The sequence below is a fragment of the Hemicordylus capensis genome, chromosome 3 (genome assembly GCF_027244095.1).
Source record: "Hemicordylus capensis ecotype Gifberg chromosome 3, rHemCap1.1.pri, whole genome shotgun sequence".
Classification (NCBI taxonomy): Eukaryota; Metazoa; Chordata; class Lepidosauria; order Squamata; family Cordylidae; genus Hemicordylus; species Hemicordylus capensis.
In genome coordinates this window covers 181828767-181848430 of record NC_069659.1, presented here as the reverse complement: position 1 = coordinate 181848430, position 19664 = coordinate 181828767, and the positions used below count along the sequence as shown (strand labels likewise).

Here is a 19664-nt window from a genome sequence, read left to right as displayed (position 1 = left end):
AAGGAAGACTATTCCCAGTGCTAGGTTAGGGAGATAGATAGATAGATAGATAGATAGATAGATAGATAGATAGATAGATAGATAGATAGATAGATAGATGATCCCTGGAAAATGAAGAATCATGGAGAAGTCTGAATACAGAAATGAGCCACGTATTGAACAATGACTGCCACAGAAACCCTTTCCTCCATCTGCACATGTCTTCTTAAATCTATCTGTCTATCTATCTATCTATCTATCTATCTATCTATCTATCTATCTATCTATCTATGTACACCACCCTGTGTATGAAGGCGGTTTACAACATAAAACAAACAAATTTAAACAGACATAAAATCCTTAAAATGATTTAAAACCACAAGTCTAGTTAAAAAGCCTGGGTGAAATAAATGTGTCTTTGAAGACTTCTTAAAAGTTGTCAGAGATGGGGAAGCTCTTTTTTCAGCAGGGAGTGCATTCCAGATGAGGTTGGTTTCCAAACATTTATATTGCTCTAGTTTGGAACTCCTAGTCTTATAAGGTTGCAAGATGTAGAAAAGGGACCCAATCTGGGCTGCATAGACACTGCCTTGATTAGAAATGCATCATTTGCTCTTGGAACATGTTCAAGGACAGAAGAGAGAGCCAAAAATGCTCTACCTTTGTCTTGAGCAGCTGTCTAATATTAAATGGTGCCAAACCAATATAGCCTTTTCTCACATCGTTTCTCTCTCTCTCTCTTCCTTTTTCTCTTTCAGTCTATGAAGGGATTTTATTAATTTAGGTGTTAGTCATTACTGAAGTGAGGCATGTGATTCTGACAGTGATCTTAGTAGGGATCCAATAGATATCTGTGATTTTTGTTTTCAGGAGCTAAAACCACATATTCAAAACTACAGAAATGCCTTGAATACAGCAATGAGTTTCAGAACAGCTATGGCAGATCCATGGGTTAAAACTGTGCATAGGTGTGCAAGATGTTGCCCTGTTAAACTTGGTCTGTTGAGCAAAAGCTGGTGCCCTGGGCCATACCAACTAACTGGTCAGTACTTTGAATGACAAGCTGTGATTAAGATCTGTTTTGTCAGTTAGGGCTTTTCAAATAGGGAAACTAGCAGAAGTGGTCCAAGAGCTTTCCATAGGTGAATTAGGGAATTCATCTAATTCACCCCAACCCCATGTCTGAGCAACATAACAATAGTGCATTGAACAATCAAAGGTTTTCTGGGATATTATTTCTCATTTTCACATTTAGATTCTGATGAATGAAGGACAAGTGCAGCATTGTTACATTCCAGACTAAGGCTGTGCCAGCACATGCAAAAGTGGGGAGGGAGATTTCTCATGCTTTTGCAGCTGCTTGCAATGCCCCAAAATTATTTATTTTATTCCATTTATAGACCGCCTTTCCTAAAGTGGCTCAGGGGGTGGTTTAGTTTAAAATAAAAAACTGGCTCATATCCCTGAGCTTTGGAGACATGTTTCTGGGTGGTGCAGGCAACTGCAAAAGGAAAGAGAAATTGCTTCCTCCTGCATGCACTGGCACAGCCTTAGCCGGAAATGCTGCAATGTTGCTTTGTTAATCAGGATGTTGGTCAATGGCCAGCTATAAAGTTGAATAAGAGCTGGGTTTTGTAGCACGTGTAGAGGGGCAATTCGGATGGATATCCCTCACACAATATGATGCCCTCTAGGACGTGCCTAGGGTGCATCAGCACATCCACCAGTGACCCTCGGGCAGGCACGTTCTCCCTGTGGTCCCAACATTATTGCATGCAGCAGCCAATCTTCATCTGTAGCAGCCCATATTAAACAAACAAAATATGAAGCTGCCTTATACTGAGTCAGTCTATTGGTCCATCTAGCCCAGTATGGTTCTCTGTAACTGACAGCAGCTCTCCATGTCTAAGGTCGAAATTATGAGAGCTGCATGCCTGCTGCCAACCACATCTCTCAGATAATGGCTATTATTGGCTAGTAAAAGATGCCCCTATTAAGAATAATTGTGCCTCTGACTTTCCCCAGCTCAGCTACCTGAGATCCTTTTAACTGGAGATGCCAGGAATTGAGCCTGGGGACTTCTGCTTGCAAAGTATGTGCTCTATCTCTGAGCTACGGCCCCTCCCCATTTATATATTCACATATAAATAATGCAAATATGTGCATGTCTAGTAAAGTATTATGCTTTGTATATGCTAACTACACTTTGGGCTTTGCCTAAGTCATCTGTGTGCTCAATTATTTGAAATTTCATCCCGATATTTCTTAGGAGCCCTAAAGCTCTGCTTTAATTAATGTCTCCTTCCAGTAAACATTATGGATACCCCTGATTTAGTAGTCTCCCCCCGCCCCTCAAATAGGCACTTCTCCCCCGAGTATGTGTTTTGTTTGGCACTGCTCATAAACAGCAGCACTGCTGTCAAGTTATCAAGATCAGAGGCAGCTTCAGGGAACTTACCAAAGGGAGGGAAATTAACAAAGCTGAAGTGAAATTAACATGCTCTTTGACAGGCTAACAAGCTCATTACGCTATCTCAGTAATAACTGACACATAGTAAAGCAACACAGCTCTGGAAAGCAGCTAAGTAACCTGTGGAGAGGGAAGCACACTCTCAGATCACAGCAGGAAACCTAGTTACCGGCTGATCAATTAAGTCTGGGCTCCTTCCAGCCTAATGCTTTGTGGCTTCGAACCCATGGGAAGTCATAACTATGATGGCATCGCTTTGCAGAGCTAGGCCCGTGCAAACGTATTTTAAGGCCCAGCTAGACATCACCGGGGCAGCCATGCATCTTTGTTCACATATCTGCCCTATTTGTCTATAAAGCAGGGAATGGGTTCAGTTTTCACTCTAAGGCATGTGCACATGCCTGCACTCACTCAAACGTCCGCTCGGTAAATTTTAGATCGCACTCAGGTTGAATCAGGAAGGCCCCATTCTGAATGCATGTGTGCACACACTGCTTTGATACTCCCACCCAGAACAATACTCATTCTACACACAGATGAAAAACATTAGAGAGAACACTCAGGGGGTATAACGTGATAACAGGCATGCAGGGTGAGGGTAGCAGAATCTTCCCCCTGCCCAGTCACCCCTGCCTTACCTTCCTAAGCCCAATTGCTTCAGGCAATTTCTTTCCAGCCTGGCTATGATACTGGAAGAGAATCGGGTGGGGAGAAATGGGTCTGAAGTGACAAAGTGTGGAGATGTAGGTAAAAGTGTGTGTGGTGGTGAGGGGTGGGGGAGATTCAACACCCTTCACCCCCATGCCCCTTTTGATATAAAAATTAGACCCCATTCACCAGCTACATAATCCTTGAATGGGGCAGACAAAGGAACCATGTCAACTATTAGTTCTTATGGTGCCTACCTATTTCATGTCTACTATCAGTTTTAACCCCTCTTTTAGGCTGAGCTGATCCCCTGAACATCTCTATGCCCATCAGGATGTCAGCAGCCTTTGTGGACAGCTGTGAAATTTTGATATTGTCAAAACTGTGCTCTGAGAGGGGGTAAACAACAGATCACCTCGGATATTTGGAACCCTGTAACAATACACATCTGTGTGATGCCTGAGATGTTGAGATGGAATCATCCTACTGAGGAATATGGGATAGGGCTAGCATCATACCAAGGTGAGGCAAAACAGAGGAAGGAGCGGGGCTATTTCAGTAGGGCCTGGTTCAACTCTTGGTGACTCCAGTTCTGTATTATGGCACATGGGACAATATAAATAGGTTGCAATCAGAAACACAGTTGAGAGTCAACAAAATGTGACCCTCATCTCAGATACAGGGGGTTACCAGAGGCTGCTATGGTTTACATTGCAATCATGTCCCTGAATGCACCACTTCACCCTCTTCCATATAAGTCAATGGCTGCCACTTATTCATAAGAGAGAGATTAACTGTAGGGATGTGCACCAATCACGATTCAAACACAGTTCAGAAGCGGGAGCATGCAGAGACGCCATCTGCATGCTGCACCACACAGTGATTTTTGGGATGTGTGCTGCCCCAGCAGGAAGCTGAATGGGGCGCTGGAGAGCAGGTAAGGATTTGCTCTCCTCTTTCTTGAAGGACCTGCTCCCGCTCCCCATGGTTCATGCACATCCCTAATTAACTGCTATACTGGGGGGGGGGGTGTAACCTTCCAGTGAAGACCAAATTTGTCCAGTACCCCTGAGTGGTTGGCCCATTCTCCATTGAGATGGATGCCATAATAGGGGTGCAATGTATCTCCATAGTGACCAAAGGTCCATTGCAGCCCCTGCTGACCTTGCACTATGTATGTGTATGCTCAAAAATACTCCCTCTGAGAAGCCTTTGGCTCAACCCTAAAGCTCACTTTATAGGTTTGAACCCACCCAGCCTACCTGAAGGAACCATGTTCCTGCAAGGGATGTGCATGAATCAATTTTTTTGATTTGATTTGTACCTGAACTGAATCACCCCCAGTTCACACATCTTTAAGATTTTTTCCCATAGGTAATAACGGGGATTTCATCAGCCTTAGTTACAACTTCCTGGGGGTGGGGGGGTCACCAGGCTGTCCCAGAGCGGGTTGTGGTGGGTGGTAGTGCCCAATGGGTGCAAGGAAGCTTCCACCCAGATTTCAAAGAAAGTGTGTGTGTGTGTGTGTGTGTGTGTGTGTGTGTGTGTGTGTGTGTGTAATGAAGTTGGCATGACTTTGTGACATATTCGGAGCAGAAAAGGGGTTCCGGGGGCAGAAGAGTGGGCTGGGTGGTAGTGCCCCAATGGGTGCCTGCTACCACCCAGATTTTAAAGAAATTGGTGAAAGGGGTGATTTTTAAAAAAAGATTGAAGTTGGTGTGTCTTTAAGTTTTCCCCTCATAGGGAATAATGGAACATTGGAACATAGGAAACTGCCATATACTGAGTCAGACCATTGGTCTATCTAGCTCAATATTGTCTTCACAGACTGGCAGCGGCTTCTCCAAGGTTGCAGGCAGGAATCTCTCTCAGCCCTATCTTGCAGAAGCCAGGGAGGGGACTTGAAACCTTCTGCTCTTCCCAGAGCGGCTTCATCCCCTGAGGGGAATATCTTGCAGTGCTCACACATCAAGTCTCCCATTTATATGCAACCAGGGCAGAGCCTGCTTAGCTAAGGGGACAAGTCATGCTTGCTACCACAAGACCAGCTCTCCTCTCTGGGGAATCTCAGCAGCCCCATAACTGCACTTGGGGGAACCAGGATGGCCCAGAATGGGTTGTAGTGTAGTGTGTATAGGGTGCCAACCACCCTCAAAATGACAAGCCCATGGGCACTGGGTTTTGTTGTTTTCATGTCTGAGGGTGTTCTGAGAGTAGATTCTCTGACAGGAAATGAAAGTGGATTCTTTCTAAGTTCATTTATCATTTTGCACCAAAGAAGATTAGGAATGAACAAAGATGAGCAGTGATAGTGGATTCTAACTTAGAACATGCCAACTTCAAAAAAAAATTTTAAATCACTCCTTTTACCAGTTTCTTTGAAATGTGGGTGGTAGCAGGCACTCATTGAGGCACTACCACCCAACCCACTCTTTTGCCCCCAGAATCCCTTTTCTGCCCCGAATCTGCCACAAAGACATGCCAGTTTTTTTGTTTTGTTTTTTTTTAAAAAATTAGGAACACCCCTTTGCCCAATTTCTTTGAAATCTGGGTGGTAGCTTCCTTGCACCCATTGGGCACTACCACCCACCTCTGGGACACCCTGGTGCCCACCCCGGGGAGTTATAACTAAGGCTGATGAAATCTCCATTATTCCCTATGGGGGGAAAGCTTAAAGACACATGCACTTCACAAATCTTTAAAAAATCACCCCTTTGCCCAATTTCTTTGAAATCTGGGTGGTAGCTTCCACCCAATGGGCACTACCACACAACCCACTTTGGTCAGAAAATGGAGCCCCAGATATCCAAATTTTGGGGGTCCAAATCTGGGGTGATTTGTTTTGTACCCAAATCTGGGCAATTGAGCACATGGGTGATTTGTTCTGTCTACAAATCACCCGAATCAGCTAAATTTGGGTACAAATCATTTTGTACCCGAATTGATTTGCACATCCCTAGTTCCTGCAGACATGTTGGGAAGTAATATATAAGGCATATAAGTAATATATAAGTAATATATAATCCCTGGACTCATACACCAGAACTAGGGCAATGTAGCATCATTGCATTTGGGTATTAGGGTCACCTTAAGTGGCGCAGCAGGGAAATGCTTGACTAAGAAGCAGAAAGTCTGCAGGTTTGAATCCCCGCTGGTATGTTTCCCAAACTATGGGAAACACCTATATTGGGCAGCAGTGATACAGGAAGATGCTGAAAGGCATCATCTCGTACTATGCGGGAGGAGACAATGGTAAACCACTCCTGCAGTCTACCAAAGAAAACCACAGGGCTCTGTGGGCGCCAGGAGTTGAAATTGACTTGATGGCACACTTTACCTTGTTACCTTTACCTCTCTTTTTCTTCCCTTCTCTCTATTGTTTCTTCTAAATAAGAAATTAGATTGCAAGTTCCTAGGACCAGGGCCCTATCTTTTTGGCATATGTTACTCTGTAGAACACTATGAACAGTGATTATACTTTAGAAAATAATAATAACAATAATAACAATAATAATAAATATTGTGTCTTCCATCTCTCTACACAGCCTTTACCCATCATAGCTGTGGACATTTTATTTATAGCACATCAAATAAAATAATGATAAAACTTATTTAGATGGTAAGCCTGTAAGAAAGGCTCAATGGTTTATAATTATATGTTTTTATAGTACAACACATTTTTTCACATATGTGCTTAAGCAATGATAAATATTGTTAGTGTTGTTATCATTATTAATACAGTTCACTTTGCTACAGGGAAAGCGATTTGGCCCAAAGGCTATTTAGAAGTTTTGACATCATTTGAGAATCCACATCCTCATATTCATATTATAACTCTCTTTTATATGGCACTTTATGAGCCTTCTGATAATACCTGCCTAGAGAGCATAAAGGCATTTTACGCATACCCAAGCGCTTTACAGACACTTAATAGCACTTAGCCGTATTAGTTGACTGCCCGACACTGATGCTGTCCTCTGATTTCGGGTTGTGGAGTTGCTGATCAGTTGCCAAGTTTATTTTCCAATCTGTTCAGTGCCAAGCCTTTTGCAGTCAATTTAGCTTTGGTTGCTCTGATCCCATGGAGTGAAGACCAGTATGATTGACTGCGGTTTTTGCTTTTCTTTTCTGCTCTGGAGAGGATTTAGCATTGTTTTTTTGAGAGAATTATGGCTATTTCTATTTCTAATCTGGGGATGAGCCTCATGTGCCTGCCCTTAAAGACTAGCCTGGTGACCGATACTCCAGACTGAGTTGGCTGACAACCAGAAACGTTCAACGTCAGATCATCCCTTTACAAAGCCATAAGCTTATTTTTGAAGAGTATGTTTAGACGTATATAGCTGCAGCTTTTGGGTGTGCTAGGAAATGCTTCTGCTCAGGCTCAATTCTCTCTTTTTTAAAATAAAAATTAATCATGCTTGTGTATTATGCTTAGCCATGTCAAGCAGCAATGTTGAACATAGCTACAGGTTATGTACTTTCATACACTAGACTCAAGATATGATAGAATAAAAAATTATATCGCATGCTGTATCAATAAAGGGGTGCTGAGGGCATTAACCTATCCCACTTCATTTAGCATCTAAATTGGCCCTGATTCTATCCCGGATATTACTTGTCCTCTACTACAGGGCTGCTCAACTCTGGCCCTTTTGCAGATGTTGGTCTGCAACTCCCATAATCCTTGACTATTGGCCACTGTGGCTGGGGATTATGGGAGTTGTAGTCTAAAAATAGATTGGGGGGGGGGCAAAGTTGAGCAGGCCTGCTCTAGTACATGCTTGTTTCCAGATGGAGGGCTTCATTGCACAAGCTTCTTTTGCTCAAGGCACTGCAGCTGCAGTCAGTGATCATATGGCTGCTGTTGCAGCTGTTCTTGTACTTATCTCCTTCTTTAGCCACACAGCAGTACAGAGCACTTTGAAATACAGTGGGTGTTGATCCTGCCCCCATGGCGGCTGGGCACAGGGGACATCTGGCTCATCCAGAAAAAAATGTGTAATGCATTCATCTGCCCATAATCTCCCCCACACCCCACCAATTTGCCATGACTTTTAAAATTTCAGTTATTTTGTCCTGTTCTTCCACACCACCAGTCCAGTAAATATGCATGTACACAAAAATTAATACTGCATAATAGCCAAACTACTGGCATTTCAAACAAATACTGTGCCCATAGCTGCTGCATCCATTTCCTGCCGTTTCTGGGAAAGGTGAACGATGGGAAAGCGAATTGCTCTATGGGTGGTGGCAGCAGCAGAGATAAAGCTTCATACAATCCCAGGAGGACTTTTTTAAAATGACAATTTAAAACTGAAATATTGGATATCAGCACAAAAGAAAGATCTATACTGGGCTATCACAGGACACAGGAAGTGAAGAGGGTAGGAACATAAGTGTTTTTCAAGTGCTGAAGTCAGTGAGGCATACAGTGGTGGACCATGAAAGATTTATTGTTGAGGTAGAAGAGAAAGGAGGAATACTTGGAGGGTGAATGTTGGGGGAAAGGGATTAGGATTTGACAGTTGAAGGAGTCAGGGGTGAGGATGGAAGGAAATGTAGGCAATCGGTTGACTTATTTGAAACTGTATGTATGAAAATATATATATATATATATATATATATATATATATATATATATAAAAATTTTGGGTGATTCGGGGCTGAAACGAATCACCCCCAATGTCCCCCGATATTTTTCAGGCACGAGCCAAATCACCCCAATTTCGGACCTGAAAAATTCGGGTGATTTGGTTCATGGTTGATTTTTGGCGATTTTTTGAAGTTTTAGTGACTTTGGGGCAGTTTGGGGGCATAGCATGGGATCGGGGCAAAAGGAGTGGTGTGGGGTGGTAGTGCCTAATGGGTGCAGGCTACCACCCCAATTTCAGGGGGATTGGACAAAGGGCTGATTTTTTGAGAATTTTTGAAGTTTTAGCGACTTTGGAGCAGTTTGGGGGCAGAAAGTGGATCTGCCCCAAAAGAGTGGGGTGGGGTGGTAGTGCCTAATGGGTGGAGGCTACCACCCCAATTTCAGGGGGATTGGGCAGAGGGCTGATTTTTTGGGAATATTTGAAGTTTGGGTGTCTTTGGGGCAGATTGGGGACAGAAAGTGGATCTGCCCCAAAGGAGTGGGGTGGGCTGGTAGATAGTGCCTGATGGGTGGAGGCTACCACCCATCCCCAATTTAAGAGTGATTGGGCAGAGGGGTGAATTTTGGTGAATTTATTTTTATGAGGTTTGTCTTCATAAGGTGAAGTGTGCTAAATTGATTACTTCCTCATATTATTCATAGTAATAGAGAGTGTGAAAAAGTGAAAGTGGGGTCATGAGAGTTGTCTAATTGAAAAAAATCTCATTTGCTATGATACAATGAGAATTCACACCTCAGAAGTTTTTTCACCGAGAAAAATCTCACCGAGTGCTCACCGAAATCTAACCCAATACCCTTAGCCCGCACTGCTACTACCACCCAGGGAGGTTAGCCCAAGCTTGACCTCCCTGCCCCATTAACCTCCAAAAACTCAGCAAGCCCCCTCTGAATATTACTCAGGTACAAATCGCACCCAGACTCGGACAGATGCACTCCGTCAGGTCGGTACAACTCAGGGAGGCGTGCAGCTATCCCCGGATGTAGCACAACCCTCCCTCCAGATGCCCAAATCATCTGGCCTATAGCCGCCGAAGCCTTATGACGGGCCTTCTCCACTGCCAGGCCTGAGGACACCCCCCTCCAGACTCTACGCTGGAGCCAATTAACCCAAATAATGCATACCCCCGGGATCCATTCCCGCAGAGTCTTGAAATCAGATGTGGCTTGCCGAATAATTGAGATGCCAGTTCGCCGGCCCAAATCATTCTCACCCAAATGTAACACCACCACTTGAGGGGCAGGAAAACTAACTAAGTGGTTCTTAACCGCGGGGAGCAGCTGACCCCACAGCATGCCACGCATGCCCAACCAATATATGGAGGCCCTCCGGCCGAAACCCAACTGTGTGCCCCAATGCGAGGTGCTGGCCCGCTTGAAGACCCAGAAGACCAGCGAAAGGCCACACACCAGGACCCGGACCAGAGCCGCCGCTCCACCAGCACCTGCCGGGAGAAACACAGAAGAGACACCATGAGACGTTGGCCACTGTCAGCGCACGTACTGCCTAGTTCAATTCAACCCCAAACCTGTCGAACCATGCCGGTTCGATGTCAAGCCCAGCTTGAACCGAGCTGGCTGGCACACCCCATTTCAATCACTGTTCTGCTTTAGGCACTTTTACAACCTCTTCTAAAACTATTCCTTGAAGATTTGTTTGCCCAGTCATCCAGAGGTTTGGGGAAACAAGGATCAGCACCGTACGTTCTTCAATCCTAGCCAGTGTGTTTCAATACTTTTAGGTTTTGCCAGCTCAGGTTTTATAATGGACTAAAATGGCAGAGGTCATTCTGAAAAGAGTTATAGAAATCATTCTCTCAAGCTTCATTTTTACCCATAGCAGAGGTGAAGAGCAGATATAGGATCTCTGTATCTTTCTCCTGACAGGTGAAGGAAGGGTGAATTTAAGCTGGAAAAATGACTGAAGCATTATGGGTTAAGCATCCACCTGCTATTGCTTTTCTTTAGTCCATGTTATGCATAGTTTGCACCTGAGCTGGCCACTGATAAATAAAAAGATAACAGAACTTGAAAATTATACTCCCATCATTTTCATGTTCATGTTCCCTACACAATAGGTTGCTATGAAAAGAAAATAATGGATCTCATATTTTAAAACCTCCACCCACACAAATGCTGATTTAATTTCAGGTGATTGGCCAATAAATGGAGGATCCCCCCTGCCTCAAAATTATTATTAATGCTGTTATTATGGTGTAGATATGAGGAATATAGATATAAGCAAATTGACTTTTCAAACCTTATTTTCACACTGCAGCTAAGTTGCAATCAAGCACTTAGATTTCCTTCATGCGTGTATGCATCCAATTTGCAAATGCACACTTCTAATTGGTGATACATAGCTTCTGGGGCCAGAAAAGGGCTCCAAAAGTAAGATACTCATTAAACTCTTATTTGACATTGCATCTTTTGTTAAAAAGGAAAGGAGAAAACAAAACCAGGAAATTGCAACCTCTGTAACTTTGACAGCAGCAAAAATTAGAAGGAAACAGATTACACACCAATTGATGAATCATGAAGAGGTTTAAGAAGAAAGTAAAAGCAAAGCTGGAGAATGACCACAGATATGGGAAGGAAATAAACTAAAATTTCTTTCATAATTTCCACTGACTGCTGAAACATACATCACTGAAGTATTAAAATGGCAAAAATGTGCAAAGAGTTGCACCCTCCATTCTGGAGAAGGTTGCACTGTGCTTGGGTCCCAGCAATCACTGAAAGATGGTAAATGCCCATTTGTAAGGCTTCAGATTGCAAGTGAGGACTGACTGGTCTGAATCTTTTCATTTAAAAATAATAATAACCCCTGCACATCCCTGTGAAAACTGTGTCCTCTTTTTATAGTCAAAACACATTAAAATGACAGGAACTATGAATGAAAGCAAGCTTACAGATCTAACTTTCTTTAAAATGCTGCCCACCTGCAAATGCCTGGCCATGTACTCAGGTATGTGCATGCCTTGGAGACAGATTGCTTTGAGATAATGTGCTTTTCCCATGGAGGTTATGAAAAAGATAGTTATGATGAAGACACTCATTGAGACCTAAGATCTGAAATAGGATTACAAAGTTAATTCTTTTTCAATGTTCATATTGCTGTATTGTGCTGACAAACATTAAGTTTACATTACATTTTTGTTTGTGTTTGAAATAAACTGTTGTTATGTATAATATCTTGTGATCAAAATGCTGACAGTGATTGGGAGTTGCAGAAGGAAATCAGGGAGGCGTCAAGGAGAGTCAGGGTAGTAATAATGGGTGACTTCAATTACCCACATATAGACTGGGTCAATTCACAGTCAGGTAATGACAAAGAGGTCAAATTTCTAGATACGCTGAATGACTGTGCCCTAGAACAGTTGTTCTTGGAACCAACCACAGAGAAGGCAACCATGGACTTAATCCTGAATGGCACCCAGGACCTGGTGTGTGTCGTCAGTGTCATGGACCCCTTAGGGAAAAGTGACCATAGCGTTATCAAATTCAGCATACATGTGGGGAAAGAATCACCAAGGAAATCTAACACAGACACTTTGAATTTCAGAAGAGGAAACTTCTCCAAAATGAGGAGTATGGTGAAAAGAAAACTGAAAGGGAAAATCAGGAGAGTCACTTCACTCCAAAATGCATGTTGTTCACTCAAAACTACAATACTAGAAGCCCACCAAAAGGGAGGAAAGGTACCACTAAGTCCAGGGGGATGCCACCATGGCTAACAGGTAAAGTCACGGAAGCCATAAAGGAGAAGAAGACTTCCTTCCAAAGTTGGAAGGTCTGCCTAAATGTAGAGAACAAAAAGGAACACAAATTCTGGCAAAAAAAATGCAAGGTGGCAATAAGGGAGGCAAAAAGAGAATATGAGGAACATTTAGCTAAAAGCATCAAGGGGAATAACAAAAACTTCTTTAAATACATCAGAAACAAGAAACCTGACAAGGAGGTGGTTGGACCGTTAGACAATGAGGGAATGAAAGGGATTATTAAGGAGGATATGGAGGTTGCAGAGAAGCTAAATGAGTTCTTTGCATCTGTCTTCACAGCAGAGGCTACTGAACATATACCTATTCCTGAAGCAGATCCAGAGGCAATCTGGGAAATTACAAGGCAGTTAGCTTAATGTCTGTTCCAGGCAAATTGATGGAAATCATCCTCAAGGATAAAATTGTAAAGCACATAGGAAAACAGGTCCTGCTGGGGGAGAACCAGCATGGCTTCTGCAAAGGTAAATCTTGCATCACAAACCTTTTGGAGTTCTTTGAGAGTATCAACAAGTGTGTGGATGAAGTTGATCAGGTTGACATTGTATACCTGGACCTCCAAAAAGCTTTTGACAAAGTTCATCATCAAAGACTCTTGAGAAAACCTAGCAGTCAAGGGATAATGGGGCAAGTATATGTGTGGATTACTAACTGGTTGAAGGACAGGAAACAAAGGCTATGTATAAATGGAGAGTTTTCACAATGGAGGGAAGTAAGAAGTGGGGTCCCCCAGGGATCTGTACTGCGACCAGTGCTTTTTAATTTATTCATGAATGATCTAGAAGTATTTATTTATTGTTAAATTTATTGTTAAATTTATATACCGCCTTTCATTAAAAACAATCCTAAGTAGGGGTAAGCAGTGAGAAGGCCAAATTTGCAGATGCTTAGGGTAGTGCAATCCAAAACAGCTTGTAAGGAGCTCCAAAAGGATCCCTCCAAACTGGGGGAGTGGGTGACAAAATGGCAAATGCGGTTCAATGTTGGCAAGTGTAAAGTGATGTATATTGGGATGAAAAACCCCAACTTCAAGTATACACTGTGATCTGCGCTGTTGGTGACTGACCAGAAGAGGGATCTTGGGGTCATGGTGGACAGCTCATTGAAAGTGTTGACTCAATGTGCAGCAGCTATGAAAGACCTCAATTCCATGCTAGGGATCATTAGGGGGCTGAAAATAAAACTCCTAATATTAGAATGCCCTTATACAAAACTATGGTGCGGCCACACTTGGAGTACTGTGTACAATTCTGGTCACCACATCTAAAAAAGGACATTGTTGAACTGGAAAAGGTGAAGAAGAGGGCAACCAAGATGATCAGGGGCCTAGAGCACCTTTCTTATGAGGCAAGACTACAACACCTGGGGCTTTTAGTTTAGAAAAAAGATGACTGCGGGGAGACATGATAGAGGTCTATAAAATCATGCATGATGTGGTGAAAGTGAATAGAGATAAATTTCTCTCTCACACTCATAGAACTGGAACCAGGGTTCATCTGACGTAATTGATTGCCAGGAAATTTAGGTCCAACAAATGAAAGTACCTTTTCACACAACACATAATCAACTTGTGGAATTCTTTGCCACAAAATGTGGTTACAGCCAACAACCTGGATGGCTCTAAGGGGGGTTTGGATAATTTCATGGAGAGGTGTATCAATGGCTACTAGTCGGAGGGCTCTAGGCCACCTCCAGCTGCAACGGCAAGATGCCTCTGAGTACCAGTTGCAGGGGAGTAACAGCAGGAGAGGGGGCATGCCCTCAACTCCTGCTGTAGGCTTCCAGTGGCATCTGGAGGGCCACTGTTTGAAACAGGATGCTGGACTAGATGGAACTTGGGCCTGATTCAGCAGGGCTGTTCTTATGAACAATTCTAAAACTTATTTACTCTTGCAATTACTTGTAGGGAAGGGAAGGAACTCATGTACAACAAATGTCAAATTATTGCATGCATAGTGGTAGTACCATTTCATAATAGATTCAAAAATGGTGTTAGTTTTTTTCTGTGTTCTTTCTGCCTGTAAAAGGAGGACAAAAAATTCTTCAGAAATCATTAGGACATGTTTTATAGCTTATGAAAATACCTTTTCAGTGACACCTTACACAACAAAATTGGCCTAATAATGAGGTGTATTAGTTATGAGATGATGTCATCACAGAGGTATGTCTCACATGAGGGAGGGGCACAATGGAAATTCTTCACTTAGATAAGTTTTCAAATCAGAGAAAGCAATATTTATCATGAATTTTGCCACAGATCACATGTTTTATACTCTATACTCCCTCACTACAAAAAAGAACACCCAATCGGCTGCGAGTCTTTCCAGTATCAGCAAATAGGATGGTGAAAGGATGGTCTTAAGCTGGCAATGAACGAAACAAAGGAAAGGATTTCAGAGGGTGACTACCACCAGAGAAAATTTATTTACTGGATTTTATTTGCATAAATAGGCACCCTGAGAGACCCGTTGGATATTACACATTATAACACATTGCAGAGCCTCAATGCTATTTTTAAAAGGAAAAGAGAAACAGAAAAGGACCTTGGGGGTTGTATTTAGTAGAGGTGTCAAAGGAAGTGTGCCTGAGTCATACACACCCCATAGTGATCCCCCAGGGATTTCTCCCACATGTTAATGACTGTGTAGAGACTCAGTGAAAATATGGAGGAGAGATTATGGTGGCAGAACATGACCTCTCCACAGACAACAGCTATTCATAATATCTCTATGTGTACTTCACTCCCAAAATTACAGAGGTGGGGATAACAGGAGTTGTTATCCCTTATTCATGTCGTGGCTGGATTACTGCAATGCACTATATATGGGGCTGCCCTTGAAGAATGTTCAGAAACTTCAGTTGGTGCAGAGTGCAGAGACCAGGGTTCACTCTGGAACCGCTCTCTGGGAGCATATCACACCTAATTTGAAAGAGCTGCACTGGCTGCCAATTTGGTTCCAGATCCATTTAAAAAGTTCTGCTTTTTACCTTTAACACTCTTAACAGTTTGGGTCCTGGATACCTGAAGGACTGCCTGCTCGCAAGGGTTTCTGCCCACCCAGCAAGGTTGTCAGAGGGGCCCTTGCTCCATGTCCCAATCTTGAGAGAGGCTAAATTGTCATGTACATGGGACAGGGCCTGTTCTGTTGTTGCCCCCAGGCTCTGGAATGATATCCCAGTGAAGATCATGTCTGCTGTTTGACATCTGTGGCTTCTTTTAAAATGTAAACTGCACTGAGCCATTTTGGGAAGGGCAGTTTATTTATATTTAAAATTGTTATATAATATATTATAATATATTATATATAATGATGTATTTATTTATTTATTTGATTTATATAATCAAATAAGTAAGTAAGTAAATAATTCTAAAAACCAACAAAAGATATTTTTATTTGCTCAGGCTTTACCCCTTAAGGGTTGCCAGGCCTCTCAGCTTTCCCCCTTCTGTTTGACTCTGTCTGTGTGTATTATGTTTTCTACTGTTTAAATGGTTTTAAGGTTTTAAATGTGATTTTAATGGAATTTTCCTGTATTTTAACTTTTGTAAACTGCCATGGGATGTGTTATGAAAGGTGGTATGAAAACTGAACAAATAAATAATAAATAATAGAGATTTCTAATTATGTTACCTGCAGCAAGCAAAGAAACTGTCATAAAATATATTCTTTTAAAGTTACAGTATTTCTTCTGTTTTCCTTTTGAAGTTTCCCCTCAAAAGTCTTAGTATCACATGCACAGAAGACTGCAATGAAAGTTTTCAGGAGTGGGGGAAAATAAGCAGGAGAAGTTTGGTGAAGATAACCCAGGGTTATTCCTGGAGCCAACTGGAGTTCGGAACAGCTGCTGCTTTCATGGGGGTGGGACAAAAGCTGCAAGGAGCGGGCAGGGGGCTTACTGTGGGCAGAGTAGAGATGTGCAGAACTTTTCAATGGGGAAATGTTTTGACTCGAAAGGGGCCATTTCAGGTGTTTCAAGCTCAAAACACCTTCTTTTAAAAGGGCCTGTTCCAAGGTCAGAACAAAAGCATCAAAAACATTTTGATGGATTATTTTTGTTTTGAGTGCCATTTTGGATATCTGTTTTTCCCTTGCTGATCAGTTCTCTGGCACTGGCTTCCAACTGGCTTGCGCACTCCTCATTTCTTGGTTGGCTTGTTATCATACAAATCAAGTGTTGTCAAGGACAACTGTGCCATCAGTGGGTGAGGGGAAGAAAGAGAGGGGACACAAAAGGAGGGAATGTCAAAATGTATTCAAAGGGAGTGGGAGGCAGAGAGAGCCCTTACGCTGATGAATCCTTCAAGAGGATTCATCAAGAGAGGAGGAAAGTAGATTTGATTTTGTGGGTTTCTTTTCCAGCACTGAGCATAATATGCTGTGCTATTGCTTTTATAATTATTTGGTTTTGCCGGATCTCAGACAGACAAAAGAAGAACTTGGGTGCCTGCCTGCCTGCCTGCCTGCCTTGAGTTGTGGTTTGCTTTGTTTGTGAGATAGTGTTGGGGTGGGAAACTGACCGTGTCAGCTCTCAGTCTCGCTATGTAATATTTCTTGGTGACTGCTGTGATGAGCTCCATATCTGGCCTTGAGTCTAACTTGTGCTTCACTCACTGCTCTGGTCTGCTCTGCAATCTGCATTACAAGGCATACTCAGTCAAAATGTGGCTGAAGTTGCTCTAGTAGAGGTTATATATACAGATATTCAAAAATTAAATAATTATATTTTTAAATATATGTGTCTTGAATTCCTTAAATAATTCTTTAAACTCTTTAAATAAACACTAGAAAATGTCCAAAATTGCCCAGAGCACAGAATAATGAAGATGGTAAAAATACCAGTCTTGAAAAATCAGTATGAAGGACTATGATGTAATGGTTTGTTTTCTGGTTTTGGTTTGTTCTTTACACGTGTGGCCCTTTTGTTATATGTTCCCTAGTAGAGGTTATGGCTACGCTTGCTGCTAAGGGTGCTACTGTGGCAGCTGTTGCAATGCTAGAATGTAAGGAGTCATAATTGTGTGCAAGGGAGCAACTTGCGCCAGTGATGTTACTGAATGCAGGCACTGTGGCTGACAGTGAATTCTGGGTCAATGATGCTTTTGCGGGCATTTTCAAACTGTTTTTAAAATATGTGTTCTATGTTGGGAGGGACAGATTCCTCTTTATGATGTAATTCTGCAGTGTTTCTCAAGGGAGGGTTGCAAAATGCATTGCAAATTGCAATGCAAAACTTGTTTTCACTCTGTGAGTGCAGCATGTTCCAGCCATAGGGAACAATGGGGAAACTCAAAACACTCTATGAATAGCACCTATGGACACCAAAGTGGGTTGTGTTGTAGGGCTAGGGATGTGTGAACTGGCTCACCCTCAGGCCAGTTCAACATTGATCCAGAATGGGCTTGGTTCGGCTTGAGGTCAAACTGAACCCCGCCTCCCCCCAGCCAACTTGGGAGCAGTTCAGAGACTCAGACCTGTTACACACACATACACACACACCTCTCTTTTTTGTGGCCTCATGGGGTGTGTGTCTCCATAAGTTCCCCCCTTCTCCCCCTGCCACCCCGGTCTGTTTCAGCCCTTTCTGATAGTGTGCCCTTTCTGACACTTAGGAGGTCACCATACATACGCCCTGGCCATTTCCAGGTCAGAAGGTTGTGGCATTGAGAATTAAAATGTTTTGCAATAGATTGCATGAACTCCTTTCTCCTGAAGATCCTATAGATCCTATAGATCCATAGATCTTATGGGGGTTTGGGGAAAAGGTCAAACATTTGTTTTATATCACCTACTTGCCTATTTCTTTTGTGGGTTGGGTGGTAGGTAGCACCCATTATGCCCTACCACCCAACCCACTTTGTTATTCCTAGGAGCTACCCATAGGGAACAATGGAGTGTTTCATGTTTCCCCATTGTTCCCAATGGCCGAAACACTCAAAATGTTTTGAGTTGTTTTGTCGGAACAACTGGCTAAACAGCAGTTTGACAAAACCTTTCAGCCATTTTGCATTTTATTTCAAGCTCAAAACTAAACACAAAATCCATTCCATAGAAATCCCTATGCAGCAACTACGGGCTTCTTTGTTTTTTACATATAAAAAGCTCTTCAGTATAAACAGGTAGCTTCTGTCTCCCCATTTTCCTTCCTGGAATGTACCAAGGAATGTGTTGCTTTACGTCTTCAACCAAAGAGCTTTTTATGCTTTAAAAAAATCAAGAAAACTACCACCATTGTTCTTAGTAAGTTCCCTCATCTCCCTCAAATTTCCACAGCAATTTCAAAGGACTCCCCATTCCTGCTGAAATTGTAATTTGATTTCCATTGCCGATGAAAATAGCAGCAAAAATTGGGAGGGCAGTTCTATACCATCCTAAAAAACATCAGATGCACTTGTAAAAAATCATGAATGGGCAGATTGATTTTTTTTTCTAAAAAAAGAATACATCTTTTTCTTCTTTCTTTTTTCTTTTTGCTACTGCTGCTCTTGCTGCTGCTGGAACAAGGGAAATGAGAGTGTAGGGGAATGATGACTTTTCAAGGTAAAGCATTTTGGGCTCAGCTCCTCTAATGAAAATCCTGCTTAAGCATGCACTCACACAAAGCAACCTGTTCCTGACTTCTAAGAGTATGAGGAGGAAAGACACTCTGCACATGCTCATAGGTACTTTTATTCTTATATTCTAGGCCTCAGTCTTGATATTAAAAACAGACTGCTAGACTGAGTCCACATGAGGTCTTGACACAAATGAAGTCAGGAGTAGTGGAGGAACAGGCGAGAAGAATGTGCCTATAACAAGAAAAGTGTGTTGGGGGGGGGGCTTGTGAAGAGTTGGGGAGAGGGGGAAGAATTGGTTATGTTTCCACAGTCTCAATGATGTAGCTGGGGGAGAGAGGGCCAGTATTTGAGTGGCCCCACAGTATGTATGCCTCCTCTATGGCAATGTATGCAGCCCTCACTCACCTGCAGAGGCACATATGGTCTCCCACTCCAGTAGCCCACCCTACCAACCTGCAGCTCCCACCACTGTGCTTCTCAGGAGGAGGAGGTGGGTGGGTGATGGAGGAGGAGAGGGGCAGGCAGGTGGATGGTGGAGGAGAAGGCAGGCAGGGGGAGGCCAGTGGCAAAGGAGGAGGC

General features: G+C 42.8%; 1 long non-coding RNA gene across 1 annotated transcript in view; it reads right to left on the bottom strand.

Annotated features, from left to right (window-relative positions):
• Nucleotides 1–9145: 9145 nt before the first annotated feature.
• LOC128349969 (uncharacterized) overlaps nucleotides 9146–19664 on the bottom strand; it is a 133334-nt gene continuing 122815 nt past the window's right edge. The window contains exon 3 of the long non-coding RNA XR_008319093.1: nucleotides 9146–10195. This is a non-coding gene — a long non-coding RNA (uncharacterized LOC128349969). The remainder of the gene's footprint in view (nucleotides 10196–19664) is intronic.